The sequence below is a fragment of the Marmota flaviventris genome, chromosome 4, assembly GCF_047511675.1.
Source record: "Marmota flaviventris isolate mMarFla1 chromosome 4, mMarFla1.hap1, whole genome shotgun sequence".
NCBI classification, from domain to species: Eukaryota; Metazoa; Chordata; class Mammalia; order Rodentia; family Sciuridae; genus Marmota; species Marmota flaviventris.
Genome location: NC_092501.1, coordinates 119,992,723 through 120,005,214, shown reverse-complemented (window position 1 = coordinate 120,005,214; position 12,492 = coordinate 119,992,723). Strand labels below are relative to the sequence as shown.

Here is a 12,492-nt window from a genome sequence, read left to right as displayed (position 1 = left end):
AAGTAGACCCCTTTAAAAAAAACACAGATGTTATAAGTCAGCTTGGTAAGAAAATCAGTGACAAATTTAGCAATAGAATTTCACTATTCTCCTCAATGCTTTTTTCCAAATTTAAAATGTGTAAATAAATGTACATGTGCTTCCTAAAGTTTAAAGTTTGGATCTAATAGTAGTTACTTGAAAAGAATGTTCCATTCAATGTGACAAATTTTTATTTTAAACTGTAAGCATCCCGATTACTAGTTGAAGTATAAGTTGTTAAAATACCCCTCATAATTTATCTGGTTCAAGTGGCAATGAAATTGTGGCAGATGATGAATGAATATCAACACTTCCTGGGTTAGCAGCTGTGTCCTTATTTACTGAGTTTCAATCTGAGTAGAAGTATGGACAAGGAAGTATATGTCAGTATTCCTTGGTTTGGAATATTCTTGAATTGAACTGAGTTTAGGTCAGGTCATTTTGTAAGTCCGTTCCATTTCTTGTGAGCTTAGCATTAACATATGTTCTCAAAAGGCACTGTTTTTTTTTTGTTGTTGTTTTTGTTTTTTACTTATAGAAACTGGGTCTTTAAATGGTGACGATCATAAAGAGGAATAACATCTTGGTTGTCTTAGGACAGTCTTCACTTAAAATTATTATTAGATATAATTACTGAAGGCATACCTACTCACTGGTTTAAGGTATTAGGTTGCAGTTTTGACATTTTTTCTCCCCATTCTAAACAAAAAGCAAAAACAGTAACCCTGGTCACCTCACATTTCAATAAGAAAGAATCAACATATTTTTACTCAGCAGTTAAGAACCTGGCCTGTATATTTGTTTTGCTTTGCACTGTAAACATTTAAATTTATTTGCTAACACTTTTTAACTTAAGAAAAATTAAACATTTAAAAATGCTGGGAGCCATTAGCCAAGTAGGTATGACAATTTCCTTGCCAGCGTACCCCATGTTGCTTAGTGGAAGGACTCGTGGAAATAGGACGTTTTGCAGTGACATTGCATGTAGATGACCTTGCTCAAGGACCAAGGATCAGCAGTGAGGGGAAAATATTAAACACCTTTCAAGAAATCATTTATTCATTTAAAAAAACCAGAACTAATGAGTTCTCTGTCATAAAAGAGAACATATAAAATTAATCTAAATTATTTTTGTAGACTTTGGTAATATTCTTCCCCACACACAGGTCTCAATCCTACTTAATTTTTTATGCAAAGTCACCACTGGAATTTACTGGAAAAGAAAAAAAAAATCCCAGGTGTTATTTTAAAGATGAATAGGTTACTACTAAGGAAAAGAGCTGCCCTGATAATTTCTCTCAAATGCTCATTTTAAATAAAAATAGTTACTGGAAATATTTTTTAAACCAACTTTGGATAGTATGCAGCATACTACTCATTACACAAAATAGGAAATCAAAACTTTTCTAGGAAATTTTCCATGTTTACTTTTAAGATTACAACTAATTCAACTTTTTTCCCTTTTGCCTGCCTAATTCAACATTTAAATTTTTTAAATTCTGCATTTCAGTGTAGCAAGAGTTCTTTTCAAATGTTCTTCACAACACAGAACACAGACACCAGAGCAACATTCTCAAGTCACATTGTTTAACTACAATGAAGTAAGAAATGAAAGTGGACGGATATCTCAAGATAGATATTCTCTCTCCTCTGAAGAGGAGCAAGCTTTTAACAAGTGAGCAACACAGAACTCCACTCCCCTGCAACTCCCTCAAACTGAGAATACCTTGATTTAATAATATATTATTTTTAAAAATTAAAGTTTGGTCACTAGGAAAGACTGAACAAAAATTATTCCCTTCTCCCCAAACAACCCAAACAGTTCTAGTCACTCTCTCCCTCTACTCCCCACAAAAACAGGGAAGTAGTAGGGGCCCAAAGCTTTATATCTGAAATCTTGGCTCCTATAACATTGCTATATGCTCAAAGTTGTAGGTCTATATATTTCATTATCCAATACTTCCCCCATTTATAAGTTTAATTCCATACACACACACACACACACACACACACACACACACACACACACAGAGCCATACACTCACTCTCAATTAAGACACTTTTTTTGTGTTTGTTGATAAATTATGAGGAATATGAACTAGGTGTGCACAGGGTTTCATAGGTGCTTTGTAAACATCAGAGTCACTTGGGTCCTTTTCTCCAAAAGCCTGAAATCAAATTATGCAACCAGGGATCACTACTTTCCCAGACGCTGTTCACAGGCTGCATATTGACGAAGGGCAGAGAAAAAGTCCTCATAACTGATGTTTAGGTGGGAAGGCAAAGAGACAATCTCAGTCAATCTGATTTGCCAGGGAAGAAAGCCTAATGTGCTGTCCACAGGACCAAACTTCAATACTAAATCAGGATCAGGGTAACCATTTGAACTAAGTAAACTGTCTAACGTATCTACATCCAAATCTGTAGATCTCTTTTGCTGCTGGGCTACTAACTGGCAAAAGTCCTGAGCAGCTCTCACAATATCTGTTTTTCCATCTTCTGGGGACAGCACCTTCACTGCCAAATGGCAATTTAAAACTTGATCATCTTTGTCATTACTATTTGCAAACCCCGGTGAGTATTTGGAACAATCTAGGCCCAGAAGTTCCTGCTGTTGTTTTAAAATTTCATCCATCAATCTGGAATTATTTCTTTTGAAAATACCTTGGTGGTCGTAGACGCTAATGTAGGAGATCCCCACAGCCATACACCACACCACACAGCTTGTAGATTCAAACAGCAACTCTTTATTCCCGAACTCACACCAGCCGTCTACAATCACGTTCTGGGGAAATCCACGTTCTCTGCCCAAATCCACCCCCACTGGGCTTCTGTCTCCCAAAAAATACTGTCTGAATCCCATGAGAACTCAAGGGGAACTCAGGCAGCAGGATACGCCCTATTCCCAGCAGGAATAATCTTAAACCTGGAACCACCCTAAACCCGGATCTGCCTTGGTCCTTGAGCAAGGTCACCTACATGCAATGTCACTGCAAAATGTCCTATTTCCACGAGTCCTTCCACTAAGCAACATGGGGTACGCTGGCAAGGAAATTGTCATACCTACTTGGCTAATGGCTCCCAGCATAAAAACATTTTTGAATTTTGGTATTGGGAAATTTTACATAAATTACCTGACTTCTGATTTATCTTGGAGTTAAAAACACCATTGGACTGTCACTGGGCCATACCTTTCACCTGCAATATTTAGTTAGCCCTGAGTAGCTGCTGCCCCTCTGCTTGGGCATGTCTTATCCCATTTGGCCTGGCTTACCTTGCTTGTCTAGCTCCTAAAGATACTGGAAATTTTAGCAAAAATATTATGCAGGTAAGTAGTTTGGAATCAAAGCAGTGGTAACTCAAGACCTCCAGAATTCTAATTATATCACATGCCCCCTTCCTTTATTTTAATGCTGGTGATGGTATGGCTTGTGGCCCTTAGAATGCAGCAGGAAAGAACAAAAAACTACTTCCAATGGGGAGAGCAAATATTCATAAATCCCTAACTCTGATGCCACCAGTGCTGTTTTTTATTTGATTGCCTTTTTAGTTTTTCAGAACTTGAAGACAATCATACAACAAGATAACAATCATTTTTCTACCCAAGCTTGTAATACAGCTGTACCTGCAAAGCTAGTTAGCTAGCAAAGAGAAAGGGTTGACAAAATCAGCTATTGGTGGGATGAATATTGTCAGGAAATGTCTAAATTGGCTGCTACATCAAAACATGCACTGGCATTTGTACTTGACCTCCCCTTGGCCTGCTTCTGACTTCAGATGCTATTGTGGTAGACAGCTCCATGTGAATTCAGACACATCTTATGCAGATGGCATCTGATCTCAAGCAGAACAGTGAGTCTGTTCACTTTATTCTCCCCAAATTCTTTGAATCTACTCCCCCTGGGCCATGCAAAAGTACAGCCCTGAAGAGGAGTTAATGCTCTTGAGGGCAGCCTTTAATTAATAGCCCTGTGGGCCAGTGGATAAATGTGCTAACCTCCTGTCCTTCAGAAGACAGGAAGACAAAGGATGGATTAGATTTTCTTTCTTTTTTTACTGGTACTATACTTTGAAAGTTCCAAAAAGCAATGAAAAAACACATACAAGAGGATAGATTATATCCATATATCCATAGTCAGGTGGCAAGGGCATTTTATTCACCTGAAAATTAGTAGCATGCTATATATTACCAGGAAGAATGGTGCCAAGAGATAAAGTTGATGGATATCATTTCCTTATTCAGTTTAGTGCACAGCAGGCAAAGTGGTATTCTTTTCTTTCTTTTTTCTTTTTCTTTTTTCTTTTTTTAAGGGAGACAGAAATAGAAAACCACAGGCAGGAGAGAGACAAGCATATGGAAGGAAAGGCCAAAGAAAGGATATGGCAAAGAGCGATGAGACACAAACCTTGTTTGACAATTATATCTGGAGTGACATGGAAACATGCATGATAATTTAGGCAAAAATAGCTTCCTGATTAGCTCTACATTTTAGAATTTCAATAGTATTTGTTTGGAAGAAGAGTTTCTCCACTTTTTCATACTTTAAGATGGAAATATGGCACTGTTTTACTTTTATATGTAGTATATATCATTCAGCTCCAACAGTATATTTGATGTGTTGCACTAGTTCCTCCAATTTATGCTGAATAATGAATGAACGGTGTTCATGAGTGAGATGCTGTGTTAATTGGTTAGTTCTTCAGAGTGTTTGGCCAAACCTTTTCCCAAATCTATTTATTAATCACTTTATATCCCAAGTGAATGACATTACATATATTTTTCTTTATCCTTATCTCCCTGACAACTGAATTCAAATAAGAAATTATTGCTTTGAGGGGCAGGAAATACGCATTTCTAATATATTTGCCATAATTATTCATTAAATGAACAAAACACTTGAATTTTGAATATACTTCTCTAACTAAGTAGCTTTTCAATATTAAATTAAACAGAACCAAGCTACTAATCTTGGTATCAGGTCCAACTCACATGTCCACCTATGAAATTTTGCATAGCTTCAAAATTCTTTAAAGATTGAATAAATATTACAAATATGCCTATATGTTTTAGGCATGTGGTTGGATGTTGGGATGTAAAGATGAATAAGACATTTTTCCTTCAATACAGTGGTAGACTTTGCCATGCACTATTGAATCTCCTTTGTATAATTGCTTATATTTTACATATGGATCTTTTTGGGGAATCAGAGAGCATTTCCTGTGATAGAAGGTTAACATGCCAGATTCCCACAGTCTGAGTTATGATAGTCACCTTAGTCACATGATCTTGTTTCTGGCAATCTGTGACATTGGTGCTGGATTTGATACCGAAGCTGACACCAGAAACATGGAATGATGAATCTCTCTTCCTGGTGGTAAGCAGCAGTAGTAAATTCTACAGGATCAAGACTCTCATGCAGTAGAGATAGCAGAGAAAGCAAGGATGATGGTTGTTTCCTTACCAGATTAATTCTACACAACATTTTGTTAGTTGAACCTGATTCCATAGGTACCACCTATTTTATTCCATAGGTCTCCCTTTAATTGATTCATCAAACTCTGCATTATCTTTGTAATGAATTCATTTTGTTTCTCTTATCCAAAATTAAGCTGTTGATGTTTGACAAATGTTAGTACCTTATACTTACATGTTAAATGTTTGCAAAGTAATTTTCATGCTACTTTACAAAGAAAGTGACAGTAACAGAGATGTGATTTGGGAGGACAAAATAAGGCTAGCATAGTCTGTAAATGATTAAATTAATTTGGCATTGAGGTAGATAGGTAGATATAGGTCATTTTGTAATGGCATGTCAGAATCTTGTAAAAATAAATGTAGATTTATGCGCCTTATTTGGCAAGCATTTTTTTTATTATATGAAAAATTTTTATTCAAACAGTATCAAATCCAGTCTTCTCCCTTGAACACAGACTCTCACATACAACTGACTGACTCACTCCACTTGTTGAGTACAGGCTCCTATATTAGCTTCCTTGTACTTCCATAACAAAGTACCCTGCTGAGTGGTTTAAGCAGCTAAAATATATTACCTCCTGGTTCTGGAGGCAATAAGTACTAGACCAAGGTTTTGGCAGAGTTAGTTCCTCCGAGGGCTGTCAGGAAAAGTCTATTCCATACCTCTTTACTACCTTCATGTAGTTTGCCTGCAATTCCTGGCATTCTTTTATTTATAGACACAGTACCCTGATCTCTGCCTTTCCTCTCAGCAAGGCATTTTCCCTGTGTGTCTGTCAGTATCCTAATTTCCCTTTTTTACAAGATACTTGGGGTGGAGGGGTCAGGACTTCAGCATCTTTTGTGAGGACAGAGTTCAACTTACTTCATTCTTAATGTATCCAAATGCAAATGCTTGGTTTCCATTCTCCCTCCCCCCATCCTACCCACTCCCCAGTCTGCTCTTCCTGGACTTTTCCCTACTTGGATAAATAACATTTTCATTCTTCTCTACTTCAGGGCAATACTCTGGAGATATGGTATAGTAGATGGGTAAAAACAATGACTTACGAATCAAAAGGCCTTGGCTTCAGTTATTTTCTCCCAGTTACAAGTTACATAGGGTTGGTAGTTTACCTATCTGCCTCAGTTTACTGATCTGGAAAATGAAGATAATTATGATACCAACCCACAGGTTGGAAAAGAAAAGGTTTAAGTCAATTAGCAAGTTTTACATGTGTGGGAGTCAATAATTCTCCTTTCTAATTAGAATAAAGAAGAAAGTCATTATTTAAATCTCACTTGTTATACATATAAATATATGTATAATATATAGCAGTATATGTGCTATTATATAATATTAACATATATGTATATAGAAAACAATACAGTCATTGTTTTCCAAGATGAGAAAAATATAAGAAAATTAAGATTTATTCCAAAATATTTATAAATAGAAATCTATTTGTAGAAAATAAGGTGAAACTAAATGACAGTAGGAGCAAAATATATAATGCTCAATAAACAAGCAATTTACATTTGTTTTTAAAAAATTAGTTTTCTTTCAAATAGCTTATTTAAGTATAAATTAAATGAATTCTAATACTTGAAAACTTAGAGAAATAATCAACCTAAAAAGTCAAGGAAGTCATTCCACAGAATATATAGTCTGAATCAATATTCTAAATTTCTTCTTAAAGAATTGATAATTTTATTTTTCATGTATATGATTCTGCAGATTCAAAAGTTCTGAAAAATCAGGACTTTTGCAGCTTTGAAAGAGTACATAGAGAATTGTAATATCACATACAGGGAATGAATAACTTCTTTCTAATGGTGCAGATGTCAACCCAACATCTGGGCCACACAGCAGTAACAGGTTTTAAAAATAAAATTTAAGTTGGCATTCTAATTTTTAAATATAAAAAGAGAGATTATAGTCATTATTATTTTATATAGAGCTATTTTCTTCCTTTAAAGAATTCTAGGATTTATTTAAGGTCTGAACTTATATTCTTATCACCTCTGAGGAGTCACAGGATAGAGGTGATGATTCTCATTTATGCCTAACAAGTCTGGTACAGTCCAAGGTGAAGCAACTCATTCATACTCAGGTAGAATCATTGCCTAAAGCCTGAATGGAAAACCTGGGGATTCTTATCAGCCAGGCCTAATTTCTAGTCCCAAGTTTAGTTGCTTCATATTGTTTTATGAAGCTATTACATAGCGAATACAAAACCTCTGTTAATATATGTAAATTAAAGCAGAATTGCAATTATGTCAATAAACCTGGTTAATTCAAGCAAAAGTATTTAATATGACTTTTATTATTTCAAATATTACAATTTACTATTTACAGGAATAGTAGCAGCTGGCGATAATTTTTGTTAATCTCCCCAGTAAATGTGTTTCTCTCTCCAGTTTTACATATTTTTAAGGATTTGTTGTAAGATTTCTATCAGATTAGAGGAGGCGTTTTTCAACTAGTTTTTTTTTTTTTTTAATCCCTTATATAAAATAGCTTTTTAGGCTCCTGGTTTCATTTCTGTCAAATCAATCAATCAATCAATCCAGTCATTCTAAATACTACCAGCATCTGTGATCCTGAAATGTCCATATGAATGAACTCATTATTATATTGCAGTCTTTGGAAGAACTTCAGTCATGGACTTCTATCACCAGCCCACTGGATTAACCATGTGGGTAGCAGATAGGGCTGTTCCACTGAAATCTCTTTACAGGAATGAAGCTAAAATATGAGCTTTACCCTGTAGTAGTTTTGTCTGAGAGTGTCAAGGACTTACCTTGTGGTCCTCCATCTTGCTATGTTGATGGTGAAATGGGTAGAATGTTGTTTGTTTTTCTTGTGCTGTCAGCTAATCTGGAATGACAAAGGCTGGGTCCTGTGTGGAGAAACTCCTCCCAGGGAGAAGAAGGGTATCAGGTGTGCAACCAGTGACTATTTTTCCTTTGAGGTGAAGTCACTGTACTATTTTAGTGGGAACTGAGGACTCTAAAAACTCACTGAGTTGTTTTGATTTTTTTTTTTTAATATTGAGGTTGGGTTCAAGTAATCTTATTTTTGATTTTTCATAAATATCAGGCCTTAATTAATTTGTAAAATTTCATATTACAATTGAATCTTCTGTGCAGCTCATATTCAATATGCTTTGTTAGAAAATGCTGAGATGCTAGATTTTATACAAGGATGTCTATAAAATGGGCATACCCATAAAATACTGCTTTTGCCTTCAGTGACACTTTTTATACTTTCAGACAGATTGTTTACATTATGGTTTGTTGTTAACAACAAAACCACATTGTGCTATAAAAGAGGAAACATTGCAGCACTCAGTTGTATGCATTCCCATAATCCTCCTACGACAATATAATTGCTGTTTAGTTAATAAGCCTAAGTACCAGTGATGAATGTGAGTTTATGTATGGCATATTGATGATAATATCTGAGTAGGATAAGCTGCCAAATGAGAGGCAGCGAAAAAGAAATATTGCAGTCCAAATTGCATTCCAAATAACTATTTTTCTTTCTGTGCAATCAAAATTGTATAGTGTACAGTTATTTCCATAAACACCCATTGGTGCTGTAGAATGAAAATAATAACTTCATGTGATTCACAGCAGATGCTGATAACATAAACCTACACACCTGTGATGAATAGAATTTAGTAATTTCTCCATGATTAAAGAAATGTATGCTTACTGTTCTCCAATTGCGATGGGAGTTGTTTATCTTTTCTATTACATTTGTAATTAATCATCAAGGCATGAACTGCTTGATGCCAGATAGATTCAACATTCTGGGATGTATGTCAGGGTTGAACATGGGGTGTTGTAACATAAATGAAACACGTAAGTGCTCTCCAATATTTCTTTGTTTGCCAGCAACATGTAAAGTAAATGAAATGTAGTGAGAGGGAGAGTCTAAATCAGCAGTGAAAAGAGAGCCATTCTTAGTTCAAGTTAAATGCTAAGCCATCCTTTTTTACACTTGTAAAGTTTTAATAGATCTATTTGGCTATTGTTACTGAAAGGAGAAAATGGGATTTTGCTAATTTAAGTGGGTAAAGTATGCACACTTTAAATGGTCACAAGATGATAAAGTAGAGAAAACATTGTCTCAGTCTGCATAAGGGCAGGATCAAGCTGCAGTAATTGAGGAGTCCACTAAGTAAGCTACAGCTCTCAGCTAGCACTAGTAAACCATTCCAAACAAGGGCTTTGTGCTGCTGAAAGTACACATAAAGGATACTCTACCTCCTGGTGATGTCAAGAGAGAAGAGAGGTAGGCAGAAACATTAAAGTTGACATGTTGTTGGTAGTGTACTACTATGAATAAGAATGAAGACACACCTTATAACTATAGGTAAAGGATGAAGCTTTTTGTATTCCAAAATTGTTTTTCACAAGTAATTTTGCAAATTAACCCAGTATTATACCTTCACTGTGTATGGTGGTTCTTTGAGTAGCTGTGTTTGCATCAATATTTTAATAATTTACAGGAAGGTTTTAAACACTATGAGTGGGTTCAGTTCCTCAGAGCTTTATATTGAGCAGATTATTGACCAAGGAAATCAGTGTAAGGTAAGAAAACTGACCTGTCAGATAACAGTAACTAATTCAGAAATTTGAAACAGTAAAAAAAAAAAAAAAAGTGTAGAAACCATGTAAGAAATAAAATTCTCATATTTTGCAACCATTTCATATATGATCACATTAGACCATTGACATAGTAAAATACTGGATTTATTGACAATGTGATAAAAGAGTAATTAGGATACCCTAGATGTATCTGAAATTAAAAATTGCTTTCATAATAAGTTATGAAAAATTCTTGATTGTTCATGAGAATGATTAAATTTTAATGATTCTATTTTAGAAAAAATGGCAAACTATAGTTCATAGGACAAACACAATCATTGCCTGATAAATAAAGTTTTATTGCAACACAGCCAAGACCATTTAATTTATTGTATACATGTTTGTGAGTTACAGTAATAAGAGAGTTCAGTAGTAGTGACAGTTATCCCACCAAGCCAAAACTATTACCTGACTCTTAATAGAAATAAGTTTGACAACCTCTAGATGAAAAAATTTCAATTGTACATTTTGGCAGCCATTTAAACTGTCAGAAATGGCGTCAGAATCCAATACATGTGTGACTCTCAAATGAGCAAAGCAGGCTCTGCAAATTTAGGTGAATTGTGGATTTAGGACTTCTTCAAGGAGTAGACTTTCCTTTGTAAAATTATAGAATTTTTAAAGTCATTGCCTTTATTTCAATGGAATTAATTCATTGTTATTAATGCTAATGGGAAGACTTGATTTAAAATATGAATTGAGAAACTTTGTTATAAAGTATATGTTCACTCAGTTCCTTTTCATAGTCTAAGATGTTGAGTTGCGATTTTTAAGCAGTTTTTTTCATAGAGCAGACTTGTTCACAATTGACTAGCCCTAGGATAGTATTAAATTATTCCAACAATGCCTTCCTTGGGGGCTAGTAAAAATCTACTTGGAAAAAAAATAACAACTAAAACAAGCAAGGGCATATAAAAGTAGCTTTTTCCTCCTGGAAGATTCTTCAAGTTCATAAGCTTAGGAAAAAAGAATTAATAGAAAAATAATAGGTAATGATAGGAAATCTAAACACATATAAAAGCAATTGTGCTTATAATTTTGGTTATAAATGTTTCTGTAGTCCTCACTGGTATCAGATATCAAGAGCATATGGAAAAAAAGTCATTAAGAAATACTTATCAAGCATTCATAGTATCTGCTAGTCCATACATGTGTTATATCACATATTTAGCAAACAAATAAACAAGCATGTATTTGAGAATTTAGAATGACCAAAATACTTTCTAGACAGTGTAGTAAGTAATGTTTAACATCCATTTTTTAATGAGGGTATATCCTCTTGATTTATATATATATATATATACAGACAAAGGGAGAAGACAGGAAAAAGCGACTTTCTAAAGAGACAGCTAATGACTTGTATTTAATAACCGAAAATGCTATATCAGCTGCTTAAAATTTTGAGATTCTGGGGGTGTGTATAACTGCCTTTCATTTAATATGTTATCATTACAAAAATTAGAATTGGGAGTTAAACCAGTTCATGTTTCCCTCTGCCCACTCAGTTCCAGTTCCTTGCCATGTATGGTATGTGCTTTTAGTGCTCTTGTTCTCCAATTATCTTCCTTGCTTTGAAATTATATCAGAGACAATAGAGAAAAGGAATCTAAGTTGTGTTTCAAAAATAAATAATGAGGCAGTTTACTCAGTAGGGATATTTAGGCTGCTCTTGTTTTTCCCTAGGTAAAATGTTTGTAATCTCTTCTGGCTCTTGTTGGCATAGAGTTTTCTATAATCTCTCCAGTTCGATGTTTGAGGATTCTGAAAATGTATTGTATTTTCTTGTAACAAATAAGCATTTTTAAAGGTTTGCGGTTTCTGCTCGGAGTCTGTGTATAGCAAGTAACAGATGGAATTTTCACTCTGATAACTGCAAAGAACTGCTCTCCACATATAAAAATAACAGTGCAGATAAGATGTTCCTCTCCAGATACGCCTCAGCCATGTCTGGAGGTATAGTAACCACAATTTATCTCCCACAGGCAGTTTTTACAGGTCCTAACCAATGTGCCATGTAAAATGCAGGAAGTGGATATCCTATTTTATTAGTGTGACAAAGTATATGAATGAGGGTATATCCTCTTGATAATTAATTATTATTCATTTGTGCATTCATTTTAAAAATATATTTTTTAAAAACTAGCAGTGCATTTTTTTTCCTTTATACCAGTGTTTCATTGACAAAGAATCCAGAGAAATACAGAGAAATTGTACTCAAAATGATGTCTTTTGACAACAGAAACATGTATTATTTCAAAATGAATACAGAAACACATTTGAGGGACTCAGAATTGATTTCTCTTCTTTGGAAAGCCTATTTTAGAATTTGTTGGTGGCTAGTGACAGCAATATGGAAA

General features: G+C 34.7%; 1 pseudogene; it reads right to left on the bottom strand.

The window, feature by feature from the left end:
• Positions 1–1,587: 1,587 nt before the first annotated feature.
• Positions 1,588–12,492, bottom strand: part of LOC114087412 (dehydrodolichyl diphosphate synthase complex subunit NUS1 pseudogene) — a 102,937-nt pseudogene continuing 92,032 nt past the window's right edge.